The sequence below is a fragment of the Lynx canadensis genome, chromosome X, assembly GCF_007474595.2.
Source record: "Lynx canadensis isolate LIC74 chromosome X, mLynCan4.pri.v2, whole genome shotgun sequence".
NCBI classification, from domain to species: domain Eukaryota; kingdom Metazoa; phylum Chordata; class Mammalia; order Carnivora; family Felidae; genus Lynx; species Lynx canadensis.
Window position 1 is genome coordinate 116,739,471 of NC_044321.2, and position 15,573 is coordinate 116,755,043.

General features: G+C 43.9%; 1 pseudogene; it reads right to left on the reverse strand.

The window, feature by feature from the left end:
* Positions 1-1,180: 1,180 nt before the first annotated feature.
* Positions 1,181-1,926, reverse strand: LOC115507550 (annotated as a pseudogene).
* Between the last annotated feature and the right edge of the window lie 13,647 nt (positions 1,927-15,573).

The window sequence follows — 15,573 nt, forward strand, 5'->3', positions numbered from 1 at the left end:
ATGAAGAAGGATGTGGACCGATCAGGGGTCTTGTGCCAGGCAAGGAGAGGGTAAAGGATTTGGGAGACAAAGTCAATAGGGGAAGAAGAAGAGCTTGCTTCAAGTCATGTCACCTTGATATCATCTTTGGACCTCGGTTGATAGAGGGTCTTTCTCGTCTTCCTCCCTTTGGTCTTTGGAGTTTACTGTACTATAATTATTCTAGGATTCTAAGGTTTCCTGGTTGCCTTAGCCATGAAGAAACCAAGAACTGGCCTAACTCAGAGCCTCTGACCTCCCTATGTTTACCCTCCCCAGGACAACAAAGAGCCACATTCTTCAGTTTGATTGATCAGCTAAGCACTACCCAAGCCAATGGTGGCTTGGGGGCCTCAGGCATCACAGGGAACCACTTTGGACATCAACATAGAGTGGTGGATGCTGGGGAGGCCATGATATGGCTTTGAAATCACAAAGTACCACTCTTCACACCCCTGTGGGGGTGATTCTGGGGAAGCTAAGGTTCTCTGGTTGGACAAAAGGGGCTTTCTTTAAGTCTTGAAAGAGCATTCTCACACTGACCTGATAACTTTCCTCATAACTCCACATTCAATTCTGGAGGCTCACAGGGCAAAGAGAGGGTATTTTCTCCAAGTCCTTCCCCATGGCCACCCCATTCCATGATTCATTCTGTTCTCTCTCACCCTTCACCGTTACCTACCATTTTGTATATCTTACCTAAAATCTCCCCAGGCGAATGTGGCCATTTTTAAGTCTTTTTTTGTCTTGAGAGAGAGAGAGAGAGAGAGGGAGGGAGAGAGAGAGAGAGAGAGATGGCATGAGCAGGGGAGGGGCAGTGGGAGAGGGAGAGTCCTAAGCAGGCTCCATACCCAGCACAAACCTGAATAGGGCTCAATCCCAAGACTGTGAGATCATGACCTGAGCCAAAATCAAGAGCTGGACACTCAACCTACTGAGTCACCCACGTGCCCCAGTTTTAGGTCTTGACGGAGATGTGGATCATCCTACTCCTCTCCTATTAGAATGGATACAATTAAAACGACAATTACAAGGGTTGGTGAAGAGGCAGAGCAACTGGAAATTTCTTCCAAAGTTGAACAACTTTTGGTCCTTATGGTCTAGCCATTGCACTCTTTTTTAAACATGTTTGATCTTATTTATTTGTTACTCTTAGAAAATCTCATTTTTGACTCAACTCAAACGTAGAGGTAGAAGTTCTCAGAGAGGACAGCGTCCGTCTCTTGGGAACTTATTCCTGGCATTCTTCTTTGGCCTCCTTCATTCTCTTAGCCAAAAGTCTAGCACATTCTGCAGCCTCTCCCTATTTTTCTTAGTACGCCGTTTCTTCAGAATGACACGTGAAAGTTTGTGTTGGAGGATATGTGGAGTAACAAGACGCCGAATCTTGGGCACTTTGGTTCTAGGTTTCTTCCCTTTGCTTAGGGGCTTTCTCACAACATACTGGTGGACATCATCTTCTTTACAGAGATTGAAAGGTGTGCACATTCTGCTAGGCTTTTTGGGCCCCAGGCGATGAGGCACGGGGGCATTGGTGCGTCCAGGAATATCCTTCTCCCCATTGTTTTCACAATGACCAAGTTGACAACACTGAGATTGGCATCCACAGTGCAACCCCAAACAGATTTGCACTTTCTTTCTCCAGTCCTCCTTGGCCTAGGGCAGGAATGCCCCTTACTCGGAAGCATGTGGACACGGCCATGGGTCAAGACACTCTGTTTCACGGGAAGCCTTGTTTGTCATTGCCACCACGAATTCAGGCCACATAACTCTTCCACTCTTCACCCAGAACATCAACAGCAACTTCTGTGGCCATATGCTTCTCAAAAACGGTATGAAGTTGTGTTCATTGTCCACTTCAATGAGTTTCTGGCAGCCGATAGCTGGGAAAGAGATGTTCAACTTCATCCTGAGGCAGCCTACTGCCTTTGAGGTGCCACAGAAAAGAGCCAGTCATTGCATTCTTTAATTCTTTATTCAAGGACAACGAAAATATGTCTATACAAAGCTTTGCAGGAACGTTCATAGTAGCTTTGGTTATTTGTAATAACCCAAATGGGAAACAAAGCAAGTGCAAGTGTCCATCAATGGGTGTGTGGGTGAACAAGGTACAGCCATATAATCAAATGCTATTCAGTAAGACAAAGTAATGAAACCTGATGCCTGCAGCAACATTGATGAATCTCAGAAAACATTATGATGAGTAAAAGAAGCCAGACAAAAAAAAAAGAGTACATACTGTAAAGGTTCCATTTATGCAAAACTTAAAAATGTAAACTAATCTATAATGACATAAAGCGGATCATTAGCTGCCTGGGGCTGGGGACAAAGAAGAGGGTTAATCATATCCATCATAGCTCAATAGATGTGGTAAAGCATCAGCAAGCAAGCAAGCAAATAACAAAGCACTGGAAGGAGTAAAGAAGATGCACGTCAAGCAGAAGCTTCCAGAGACGCTGCCGCCCAGGGTCAGGGATCTGTAGCAAGTTCACTGCCAACCTCACAGATCCTTTTCAGCCTCCAAGCAGATTAAGTGGCTGAGGGATGCAGAAGTGCAGCGAAAAGCATGCATTTGGGGATCCAAGAATCTGCTTGCCATTTACACAAGAAGAAGCAAATGTATTTGTGATTCTCATTTGCCTCTGAAACCTCATGCCAGTGGGTCTTAGCATGGAATCTAAGACCCTATGGACCTCAGTCCAGCAAGGGAGTCCCGAGTTTGCATCTTCTGCGACAGAGGGCAAGATACAGAGCAGGGAGGTGAAAGAGTACTGAATGCCAAAAGAGAGTTAGCAGGCCCGGCGTAGGATTGGGAGGCCTGATGGAACTGACACGGTTCTAGATCAGAAGCAACCTTTGGAAGAGCTGCTTAGGCAAAGCGAGGGAACACGTGGAGCATTTCTTCTGCACCTGCTGTTGAACTTTGGATAGCCAAAGTCAGCTGCTCATAGCTGACTGTGTAATTCACCACACAAGCTGGGACGCTTTTTTAAAAAGCGAAATTGGGGTATTAATGATCACACCTGAAAAACAAGAGTAAACTAGGATCGTGCTGGAAAAACAGGGACAAATAGTCCAGCGATGTAAGTGAGAAGAGCTCTCTGGATCAGTTATGTCGGATTCAGCATTCTCCAAGTCACAGTTTGACAGATGGCCATGAAACGTCTCTGGGGCTCTCTAATTGCAACGAGGCTTGGGAAAAAGTCGTTTCACCTGGATTATCGTGTTGAGTTCATGACGAGGCCTAAGAGGCTGCTGCTTTGAGAACACGTGAGCCTCCAAAGTAAGAGTATGACTGATGCGAAGTTGCCTGATACCTTTGAGGCACCAGATTACGGAATGAACCAGAGAAGGGAAATGAATATTGAGGTTTTATGGGGGGAAATGAAGAGATCGTCCTCAGGCAACGGATGGAACTTAGATTTATTTAAGCACTCTGCTTACACCACCTCAGTCCATTCTCGTAACAGCGCTATGACACGGGTGGCGTTAACCCAATTTTGTCAAGTGACAGCTAGTGGTGAGTCAGGAATTGCGCGTAATTCTCTGGGACTCCAAGCTTAGTGTTCATTCCACTAAGGCCGTGCAGTCCCTAGTATCATCATTCACCACTGATTTCTTTCCTCGCTCATAGTATTGAGACAAACCTGAGTCTGAACATATTGGAAGATTCATGAAACTGAATCTGCAACTGGATCTGGAATGTTTTAAATGTTCTTTTACAAAAATTATAACGCAAGTAGACACTGGAACCTCATGGTCTACAGTGTTTTGGGTTGTGCTTTTCAAGCTCTAATGTGCTTACGAATCACTTGATAAAATTCAGATTCAGATTCAGTAGGCCTGAGGCAAAGCTTGAGATTTTGCCTTTCTAACAAGCTCCCAAGTAATACCGATGCTTCTGGTCTGTGGGCCGGTCTCGCGTAGGAGACTGCAGGATATGAATTTGATCCGGGTCATTCGTGAACTCCACTTTAAGAAGGTTTAATCCTGCCAGGGACAAGATAACTCCTTTGCGACTCTGTTTTGTGTTGTCTCTAATAGGGACCCGTTGGCATTAAAGCAAACCACCAGCATACCTGAGTTTTTATTTTTTATTTTTGTGTTTTTAAATGTGTCTGCAACGTGGGGGGTTATCATTCTTGGGTTGTATTAGTTGTAGGCGGGGGTACCGATATATGGTGTCAAATGCATTACTCCTCATCAGATGCGCTTTTTCACTTCTCGCCCGGAAGTGTATCTTCTCCTGTTTTCTCTCCTCTACTGTCCGACATGAATGACAGGGCCGACCATTATGCTCCCTGAATTGCCAAAGTCAATAAAAATATTAAAGAATATCTGTTTGGGGCGCCTGGGTGGCTCAGTCGGTTAAGCATCCGACCTCACCTCAGTTCAGGATCTCACCACTCGTGAGTTCGAGCCCCACGTCGCGCCCTGTGCTCACGGCTCAGAGCCTGGATCCTGCTTCCAGTTCTGTGTCTCCCTCTCTCTGCCCCTCCCCCACTCACGCTCTGTCTCTTTCTCTCAAAAATAAATAAAGTTAAAAATTAAAAAAAAAAATATCTGTTTGCCTTTGTAGAAAATCCGCACATTCAGAACACCAGTTAGCCAAGACAGATCGGCATTGGCTCTATTTAGTAGAAAGGATGGCCGAATCACTTCTTGGGTAACTCTGGCTTCAGGCCTCTTCCAAATCATTAAACATACTTGCACAAGTTAAGGAGAGTCTCTGAGGAAGATAACCAAGAAAAGGATAGCAAACTTAAATTAGGAGTAGAAACACATGATATTTTGGAGAGCGTAAAAAACAAACAAAAAAACAACCCTGAAAGACCTGGAAAAATGAGTTCTGTTTAGAGAGAAAAGGGACAGAATGAATATAAAATTACGGAAAACCTCCTCCTTCTCTTCTAACGATAAAAAAGAGCAATATCACCAAAACCGAACCTCAGGTCAAGCAGTAGCAAGAGGAGATGATCTGACTTCCCACCATCCCAACGATACCACCTTCTTGTTTCTTTGTTTCTACCCTACCACCGATGACTTCATTACTTTGAAAGGATCTTTGAAAACCCTTGAGTCATTCTGGAAGTCTTTCCAATTGTGGTCTGAACAACCAATATTAGGAATTACTTTTTTTCATCTTTAACCTCTTGGAAACAAAGAACATTTTGGGAAATTGACATTGCTTGTGTCATTTATGTAATGCTCATTCCCTTATAAATATCATTCTACTCCAAAGCCAGCACTCAGAAAGACAGCTACCCTCGTCTGCGATGACTTTCCCACAGTTCCAATAAATGTCATTGATGCTTTCATAAAGAAAACATCCCCCCCCCATTCCCTTGGATGTTAAAATATTTACTCGCCAATAACACGAACACGTGTGTTTCACTTGGAGAAGATGTGGTTCCTCAAAGGCTTTTCAGAAATCAACAGCGTGCAGATTGATCCACGAGATCATAGGAAAATCCTGTTACTTTGAAATTTCAAAGTGTTTTCATCTATATTTCTGATGGATCTTCAATTGTCAGGGACTCTTCAATGGCCCCCGTTTAGCCATGCGTGGTAAAGGACCTGTAAATAGCTGCAAGGGTGACCATAACAGAGAATGTAAAGGAGGTCTTTTATTAAGTTGATCTTCAAGGTCTGTTTGTTCAAATTTTACAGCATCACTTTGGGTTTTGGTAACCCACCCCTGTATGTAGGTTGGGAAAAAAAATTAACAATATCGGCCCACTAAATCTTTCCAAATCCTCAGGGAAACAGTTTCAACAGAGAAGGGCCTTCTGAGTTCTTCCTCCCCCTCTCCTACTATTCACTTTTCAGCTACTTTTCTAAAGGCGTCTTTGAGATCACATATCCTTTTGGTCAGCGCTAGAAGAAGAGGGCTTTCTGCCGGCGACGCCGGCTCCTTCTTAGCAACAGATGACACACGCGCACCCGGAATAGCTACAAGCTCTGTGCTTTCTGTGTGTCTCTTGTATGATCAGTGACAATTTGCTTAGTTTCCCCTCACCTGCTTCCTAGCCAGCGATTACCCAGAGACAGAAGCTTTGTGTAACCCGGACTTACAGCTATTAGAATAGGATGTAATTGTACCCACTGTAATTGGCTCCGGTGGCAGAGCCCCATTAACCTGGCGCGGCCGATCTTAAAGCAGCCTGTGATCTAGCTCATTAAATTTTATCTTCGGTAACAAGGAAAGTTATGACCTTTGCTGTTCCTGTCTTCAGGTATTTTTGCAGACATGTCGCCGAGGAGATCAAACCATGCGCTGGCATCGAAAGGCAGAGGCAAGCCGACCTGGTATACCCCGAGTGACAAAAAATTGAGTTCCAAGTGCGATGCAGATAGAAGACGCCACCCATGCTTAAAGAGGGTCCCGAGACGTGTGCTGCAAGGAAAGCATTTTGCGGGGAGAGGTGCCCTCATGCCCAGGCACCCTTCCTCTCCAGCAACACGGACGGTGCCTGGCAGCCGAGCTCTGTGTCCTCGTGGAGGGCACGGGAGATTTCTCGGCACGCATGTGTTGCCACGGTATAATGACCGGACGAACAAAGCCAGAGAGTTTATCTGTCTCCTCGGTGTGGCCTAGTGTGCCCCTTTGACAGTTGCTTAGGTAGCATCTCAGCTCATTTCAAAGTAAAGATTTCAAAACAGCCCAATACACATTGTGTTTTATTTCTGGAACCATCCGAACAATTAAATCGCATCACATCAGTCGTCCCTTTCATTCAGAGACAGGACTCGTAATGGTCACCTCATGTCTGGTAATGGTAACCCAAGAAAATTTTGTGAATGGAGAAGAAAAAAAAAAAGCGCTTTTGTAGGCTTACGGCTTTAGCATGTGTTAGAACATCAGAAAGTTCTTCACCTGAAAATTTAATTTTATGTTTGATGGTTAGTTTTCTGTGTCCACTTGGCTGAGTTATAGTACCTAGTTATTCAATCAAACACTAAGCTAGATGTTGCTGTGAAGGCATTTTATAGATGTGGTTAATATCTCCAATCAATTGACTTGAACTAAAGTGAATTACCCTCGATAGTGTGTGTGTGGGGGGGGGGGGCTCATGCAATCAGTTAAGGCTCTAGGAGTAAAACCGGGCTTCCCATGAAGAAGAAATTCTGCCTGTGGATGACGGTTTCAGCCCCTGCCCTATATATTTCTGACTTGCCTTGCCAGATGCTACAGTTGCATAAGCCAGTTTTTTGATTGCTACATAGATATTTAGATGAAAAGTATTTCCCACTATTGGAATTTGAATTGTGTCCCCAAAATGATATGTCCTAATTTCCGATCCCCAACACTGTGATCGTGAAGTGATTCAGAAATAGGGTCTTTGCTGATGTCATCAAATTAACATGACGTCCTATTGAATTACGGTGGGCCTTAAATTCAATCACCAGCGCCCCTGTGAGGAGAGGGAGAGCTGAAGACACAGAAGGGACATAGAGAAGAAAGCCAAGGAACATCAAGGATTGTCAGCAACCGCCAGAAGCCAGAAGAACCGAGGAAGGATTCTTCCCTACAGCTGTTAGAGGGAGCACAGCCCTGTGGACGCCTTGAATTTGAACTTCTAGCCTCTGGAAGGGTGAAAAGAATACATTTTTGCTCTTTTAAGCCATTTATTTTGTGGTAATGTTTACAACAACCCTAGGAAACTAGCACACCTATTTAACTGCCGTTCTGTTTGTTTGGTAGAGTTCTGACTAATTTAGTGTTCTTTTGGTGAAAATTCATCTTTCTAAGTGAAATTGCAGGACTTTCTTTCTCAGGCTATCGGCATAACTACTTTTGCGCAAATGGAATCACTTCTAAGAAATGTTTGCAGGAAACAGAACTCCTGGTCGAATAAATGCAGGTAACACTTGCATTGTAACTTTGGCTTCCTTATTACAGGTCTGTTCAGAGCCTTTAGTATGGTAATATATGTCAAATGTCTCCAAGAGGGATCCATAGAATGTAGCATTTTCCAAAATTATATAAGCTTGGAAATTCAGGTATACATATTCAGATGTCCCAGAGGTAATCATGCTTCCTGAAAAACGCTTTAGGAAATGCTGGATCAGAACCAAATTAAATTATTTTTTATGCCTTTACCTTTTTCTTAGGATCTGATCTATTGATCAATATAGAGATAAATGCAGAGCTAAAAGTAAGGAAAAGTTAACATACAGAACAGCAGAGCCAAGGACGTAACATATGGTAGTTCTCGAAACTTAATGAAATCATTGAGAAACTGACAAAACCCATTGCCATCTATGTTAATTGGGACGGGCTAGAATGGTAAAGCCTATGCTGTGGTAATAAACTTGAATACAAGTCCATCACTTACAGTCTTAGAGGTTGGAGGGAGAAGGCACATGGCAAATGTACAGACTCCTAACTGCCTTGGTCCATGTCCCATTGGTTTCATTTTGATGGCCAGAACTCAACATATGACGCTAACTCATTTTAGAGTCACATCTTCCATTTGAGTGGGAAGTTGGGGGCAGACTACACAGGTACACGTATAAAAGAGTGGTACATTTGGTGGCAGGAAAACAAAGCATTTCTTCTCTGCTTTTATTCCCACCTTTGCTTTTGAACTATAGCCTGCACCAGCATAGCATGCATCCACTTGGGATTGGAAAAGGGGGGCTTTGTGTCTGGTTTTGTTTTTAGTTTTTTACGATGGGCTTTGTTGATAATGCTGTATTTTAGGGGTCCCATTCAGGGATGTCAGCTGACAGTTAAATGGAAGTTTAAAACTGTTGTCAGTCCAAACAGAAGTTAAATAAAATGAACAGTGGGCACAACGCATGATTTCCTTAATTTCTTCTCACGTTTTTAAAGCAACTTTGCTATTTAGCAAAAGTAGTATAAACCCACCTATCTCGAAGACAGGTTTCGATTTATATATAATCCCTTTTCTATACTTATCTCAAGTCAGCAATTTAAGCATCTATCCATTTTTTTTCAATAAAATAAATAATTTAACAAACGATCTAGTCTTTTTCCCGTAAAATAAAATATTTAACAAAAAGCACTGACATTCCCAAAGCAGCAATTACTGCCAATTTAGGAATTCAATCTTTGGAATTAGCGATGAATGAAAGATACAATTAAAGCAAGGCATTCCTAGGCACAAATTAAGTACCCTCTCCACCTAAACTTCAGTTGGAAAACCTCTCAGTTTTCCTTAGAGACTTGGCTATAAATCCCCTGTGGCCGGTGTGCTGGGCTATACTGCTACAGTGTTATTTGTAGAACTACAAAAGTTTCAGGGTGGGGTGGCATTGGGTGGAAAGAACGAGAGGGTGGGCATGTAATCCCAATCCCCTTTGTGCCAACAACCACATGAGTTCTTCTTTTTATCTTTTTTTTTTTTTTTTTTTTTTGAGATAGAGCCCAAGGGAGGAAGGAACAGAGACAGAGGGAGAGAGAAGCCCAAGCAGGCTCTGCATTGTCAGCACAGAGCCTGATGTGGGGCTCGAACTCACGAGCCATGAGATCATGACCTGAGCTGAAGTCTGACACTTAACTGACAGAGCCACCCAGGCACCCCTTCTTGTGACCCTTAAAGAAAAAAAATGTTTTATGTGTATTTATTTTTGAGGGGGGGAGGGGCAGAGAGAGAGGGAGACACAGAATCCGAAGCAGGCTCCAGGCCCTGAGCTGTCAGCACAGAGACATGGGGCTCGAACCCACGAACCATGAGATCATGACCTGAGCCGAAGTCGGACGCTCAACCGAGCCCCCCAGGCGCCCCTATCTTTTTCATGTGTTACAATTCTGGGTAAGAATCCAATGGGAAATCGGGTACTCCTGCTTTAAAAGCTACAAGCCGCTCACTCCTGCCTTTCCACCAGAGTGATGATCTGGACACCGTTTGTCTCTGCAAGCCGCACCTTCCTCTTTCTCGCCTGGAGCTTCTAACGCCCCGTCGACCCTTCTCAGCTTGAACCTTGAACCCTTGCGTCCTGTCTCCTTCCTGCCCGGCTGAGAGGGAATACAAAGAAAGGCAGTGCACTACCTTTCCCCGTGAAACGCCCTTGTAACCGTGACTGTCCTTTTGTAATCAGTGTTTCCCTGACAACTTGAGTGCCTCGAGGAATGGAGAGAGAGGGAACTAATATTTACAAAGTGTCTACTGTGTGATATTAGCTAGTATTTCTTCTCCCCCAGCTAGGCGCTTCCTGTCCGTCCTCTCACTCACATGGACCACCTTATTCCCCGTTCCAAGAGGGGTGCTGAAAGAGTTGTGCCTTTTTCCTTGCTCCCGGGGATGTCAAAAGTAATTGTCGCTAACTAAATTAATTCAACAACGTTCCAAGGTATTTCCCTCATATAGATTCCCTGTGGCCCGTGTAGAAACAGCCTTAATAAGGGATGTGGTAACGGGGCTGAAGTCATGTCTCCCCGAACATAGCTAAACCAATTACAAAAATATCCTGCCATCCAGAACTTCATCGGCCACGTCAAAAATGTGGTTTATAATTATTTGTTTAGAACGGTCTCTTAGGAAGCAGACAGCATTTCTCCTGATATAACAATTTTCCTCTCTGAAAGAACGTTTACTTTGAATTAATTTTAAATATTATGCATTCACGTTCACGCCTTTGGCCTGGCATTCTTTTCATGACCAGGAAAATGTGCGTGTTATAGGAAGAAAAAGGCAAGATAGTAAAAAGGTGTTTTTTAAACACGGTTTTCAGAGAAATTTCTGTTTTTCTTTCTTAGAAACACAATTTCTATGATGCATAATAATGCCACCAATGATTTTAGCTCAGACATTTCAAGGACATACCCTGAAAATACAAATAAAAAAAGATCGCCTTACTTGTAAAATCCATGAAGAGCCAATGTAAACTGTGGGTATATTGTGGTATGTTTTTCTGCGTGGAGAGCTGAATAATCAATTCAAAACTGATCACGTACCCAGACCGGCTAATGCCTGTGTCTTATCTGGTATGAACATCCGGCACTCCAGCTGATGAGCACAGGGTGTCTTTTTTGAAAACTTTAATTCCGGTGTAGTTAACACATAGTGTGATCTTAGTTTCAGGTGCGTACGATGCATCTTGCAACATGGTTGACGACTATTTGCTGAAGGCCTATCATGTGCACGTGCTGAGTCAGGGCCCGGAGTACAACGGAGCGCAAAACCAGACAAGTTCCTTGCTCCGTGGTGCTTATTATCCAGTACAAGAGATGGAAATCAAGCCGATCGTCACAGGGATACGAGTGGAATTTCACACCGAGAAGCTTCGATGAAGAAGATATACATGATATAAGCAAAATCTATAAAAATTGGTAGCGCTTGGGTGGCTCGTGCTCTCTCTCTCTCTCTCTCTCTCTCAAAAATAAATAAATAAATAAATAAATAAATTGGTAGCTACGTGGACCTAGGAATTCTGTCAGGGCTTCCGCGGGCAAGTGACTTTGGAGATGAAATCCGAGGGATGAGAAGCACCAAGAGACGGGGAAAAGCGGGAATAATATTCCGGGAGAAAAGAGCAACATGTCAAAGGTTCTGAATCAGGCAGGAGGCAAAGAAAGGCAGTCCTGCCACGGGGAACTGAACGAAGGACAGAAGGGGATAAGACGCGATTGAAGGGTTCGGCGGGGACTGGACCGTGTAGGACACGAAGGGCTCTGGTCGGGATTTCGGCTCCTGTCCTAAAAGCGATGGAATCTACTGAAAGGTTTAGTGCTGAGCAGAGGGGGCAGCGGAGGGCAAGGTATAGCAGATGGGTTTTTTCCCTATGTAGTTCCCTTTACTGATGCTATTGTCTTCGTTTTCGGATTGAAGTTTCAGACGTACGACATAGCGATTGCACAAGCGTCTACATTCTGCGGTGCTCGCCCCATGCGTAGCCACCCTCTGTGACTTATTCCACACCTGGAAGCCCGCATCTCGCCCTCCTCCTCCCCCCCAGTTTGCTCATCTCCCTGCCCCCTTCCTTCTGGCAATGGTCCATTTGTTCTCCGAATTTAGCGCTCTACTTCTGCTTTTTGTGTTTGCTTATTCATTTGTTTTGTTTTGAACTGATTTCTCTGGCCTCCATGGTTTCCCATCAGAATCCATCCATTCTGATTGGATGGAGCCGTGTGTGGATGCGGGGAGGCTGCTTAGGATAAACTTGCACTAGTCCGGCCGAAAGCTGAGGGAGGCATGGAACAAGTTCAAATGCTTGGCGGGCCACCTCATCCTTCTGTGCAAAAGCAGGAAACTCTAAATGTATGTCGACTTGTTCTCCATCCCTCCACTCCACCCTATGGGGGCCCACTTTACACCTTCTCCTGCCTGTTGTGTATACTGGAGACAGAGCCTTGCTCCCTTGCTGTCTTCTGGATGGGTTTTAGCCCACTGGACATCGGAGGATGGGGAGAGAGAAGGCTAAGGGTGGTATTTCTCCCCAACTCCTTCCCAGCCTCTCCATGTGGCATTCTCAGCTCCCCAAACCTTTAGAGGTGCCAGTAACGTGAAATAAAACACTTCATCCTTGCTTTCCGGAAGCAATATGATTACGTATGCCAGTATATGATCAAAATAAGTCTCAACCTAGATTATTAGGTGAGTCGTGCTATTGATATAAAGCAAGAAAGTAGCAAAAGAAGAATTCGTTCGGGTTAGTAAATCATGTAAACCCGGGTGCCAGTCTATCTCCATTCAAATCCCAGTTTACTCATTAAAAAAAATTTTTTTTAATGTTTACTTATTTTCGAGAGAGAGAGAGAGAGTGTGTGAATGCGGGAGGGGCAGAGAGAGGGGGACAGAGGATCTGAAGCAGGGTCTGTGCTGACAGCAGAGAGCCCAACATGGGGCTCGAGCTCACAAAGCATGAGATCATGACATGAGCTGAAGTCAGACGCTTGATTGACTGAGCCACCCGGGCGCCCCTGGCTTAGCCGTTTCTTAGCTGTGTGCCGTTGTGCGAGTTACTCTGTCTAGAAGCACCCTTACCTCCCTTCGCTTTTCTAGCCCTAGCGATGGTAACAGTTTCCGGCTGTCGGGTAGTCTCCGGGACCTCAACATCCATTGTCAGTCCCCTTCATCCTGCCTCACATCTCTAGAAAGTCTCCTCATGAAAGTGGTTTCCCTTGCATCACCTTAGGGGAAGGTTACTCCCCGCTGGAACCATGATTCTACAAAATGCAATGGAAATAATCATTTTAGAAAGACAGAGAAGTAACTGTACTAAGATGGGATTAGGTCGAAACATAGCCCCGTACGACGCATCCCAGAGACAGAATACTGGGCCGCCTAGGTTTCGTATGACTCTCCGGATGCCTGGGATCATCTGGAGAGTGTGTGTGTGGGTTAGTCCTGCACACATTTTAGCCGTGTAAACGGAACGAGTTCATTTGATCAATTATAGCCTCTGGTTGACACATCCCCAGGCTGCTGAGCGGGAATGAGTCTTTTTCTTCAGTTTATGCAGGGTGACGGTGGGTTAATGAAAAAGTAGCTTTGGATATATGCGGTGGTATAACATTAGAAACATGATGACCCCAGGTCAGTCTTCGAGACAAAAAAGCAATAAATGGGACAATTGTATGGGTCTAACGGGAAACTCATGTGAATGATCTCAGAGTTCAATTTCTATGTGCATGCCGCTCACATTGCTCAGTCCCCTCATAAATGAGGACATTTCTTTTCTAGCTCAATGTATGTGTATTCTCTTGGCGCACACATTCCCAAACACCAGACTAATTCCTTCCAAGACCTCACTAATTATCCAGAGCAAGACATAAACTGCTGATGAGAAAATGAACTGCTAGACCGAAGCACAGACTCCACAGCAGTGTTCTTGCATTCCATCATAAAGCGGTAACGAAGGCAGAATATAACATTTGCAGAGGACCTCAGGCTCCGTTTCCCCACCAGTTGCCTGTTATCTTTTCAAGAGACTTGACTGCATGCAAAGAAAACTTCCTAGGGTCTTCAGGTTCAACACTCAGTACTGAAGGACAATGCAACAGTGACAATGTCCTTGACAACTGCACTCCTCGGGAAAAGACTGGGCTTCGCACAAATCAAAGAGGCATTGTTGCGAGCCATTATTCTTCCATGTGACAAAAAAAAAGTATTCAGTTTTATGGAAGGAAATGAAAAAGCCAACTATTAAGATGAGCCTTCTAATAGGATCTATAAGTGCTATCCAATATACATGGACATTTGCTGAGGCCTCTCCCTCCTCTCTAGAGCAAAGTTACCTCTTTCGGGAGATGTGATCGTTTGGACTCACACTATGGAAGCTTGGATATGCCAAGTGGAGGCGGTGCTTTGTTTTTTTATCTCTTTGTGGTCACAGTGCTAGCCCTTTACCTCCACGTACAAAGTCATCTTCTAAGAGCAGAGGTTCCTAGGATTATCTGTTACCCCAAAAGAAGATTTACATCTGATTAAAACCGGAAGACTAACACATTCTGGGCCTGTGAGTGGAGGGGTATGAGCATAATGCGAATGGGGCCATTTAGTTCCGTCAGCTCTTTACCCACAACCTGAAACCATTATGCGCATACCCCTCAACTCACATGTTATCATGTTGGTCAGAACTACAACTAAGTGGATTTAACACATCCTCGCCTACTGCAAACACCCTAATAAGAGGCTGTCGGTCCTGATATTTTTAAAGTAACATGAAACTATTTGGACTAAAGGGAGAAAAATTATAATTTGAGGGGGGGGGTCCATTGAACTCCTTAGGTTGTGTCTCGAGTAGGAGACAGCGTGAACCGTGCTACGTCAGTGAGGGGAAAAAGGAATCTTAGACTCATTAATGCCTACTCTTGGAAGAAACACACTGTGGGGCCAGACCCCAGAGGCAGTGAGTTGAGGATTAGCATAGCTGGGACTCTAATACACAGTTGGTAAAAAAGATATGATGAAGGGAGAAATAAATGAATTAATAAACACAGATATTTACAAACTCCTTTGTTAGCCACTGTTCGAACACATAGAAAAAAAGAAATTAGTACAGAGAAGATGTGAACAGCCAATATGACATAATTGATATTTACTGAATAGTAGTATGTCCCCAAACTGCAATATACATTCTAGGCCATAAAATAAATTGCAATATATTTAGAAGGTTTTATATCACCCCAAATATATTCTCTGACCAAAATGAAATTGAATTAGAAACCATCAATAACAAGATATTTAAGAAATGCCTAACACAAAAATAGACATATAGATCAATGGAACAGAATAGAAAGCCCAGAAATAAATGCACAATGATACGCCCCATTAATCTTTGACAAAAGAGGCAGGAATAGGCAATGGGAAAAAGACGTCTCTTCAACAAAAGGTGTTGGGGAAACTGGACCGCTTTCTTACACCATACACAAAAATAAACTCAAAATGGATTAAGGACCTCAGTGTGAGACCTGAAACCATAAAAATCCTAGAAGAGAGCACAGGCAGTAATTTCTCTGACATTGGCCATAACAACATCTTTCTAGATACGTCTCCTGAGGTGAGGGAAACAAAAGCAAAAATAAACTATTGAGACTTCATCAAAATAAAAACTTCTGCACAGTGAAGGAAACAACCGACAAAA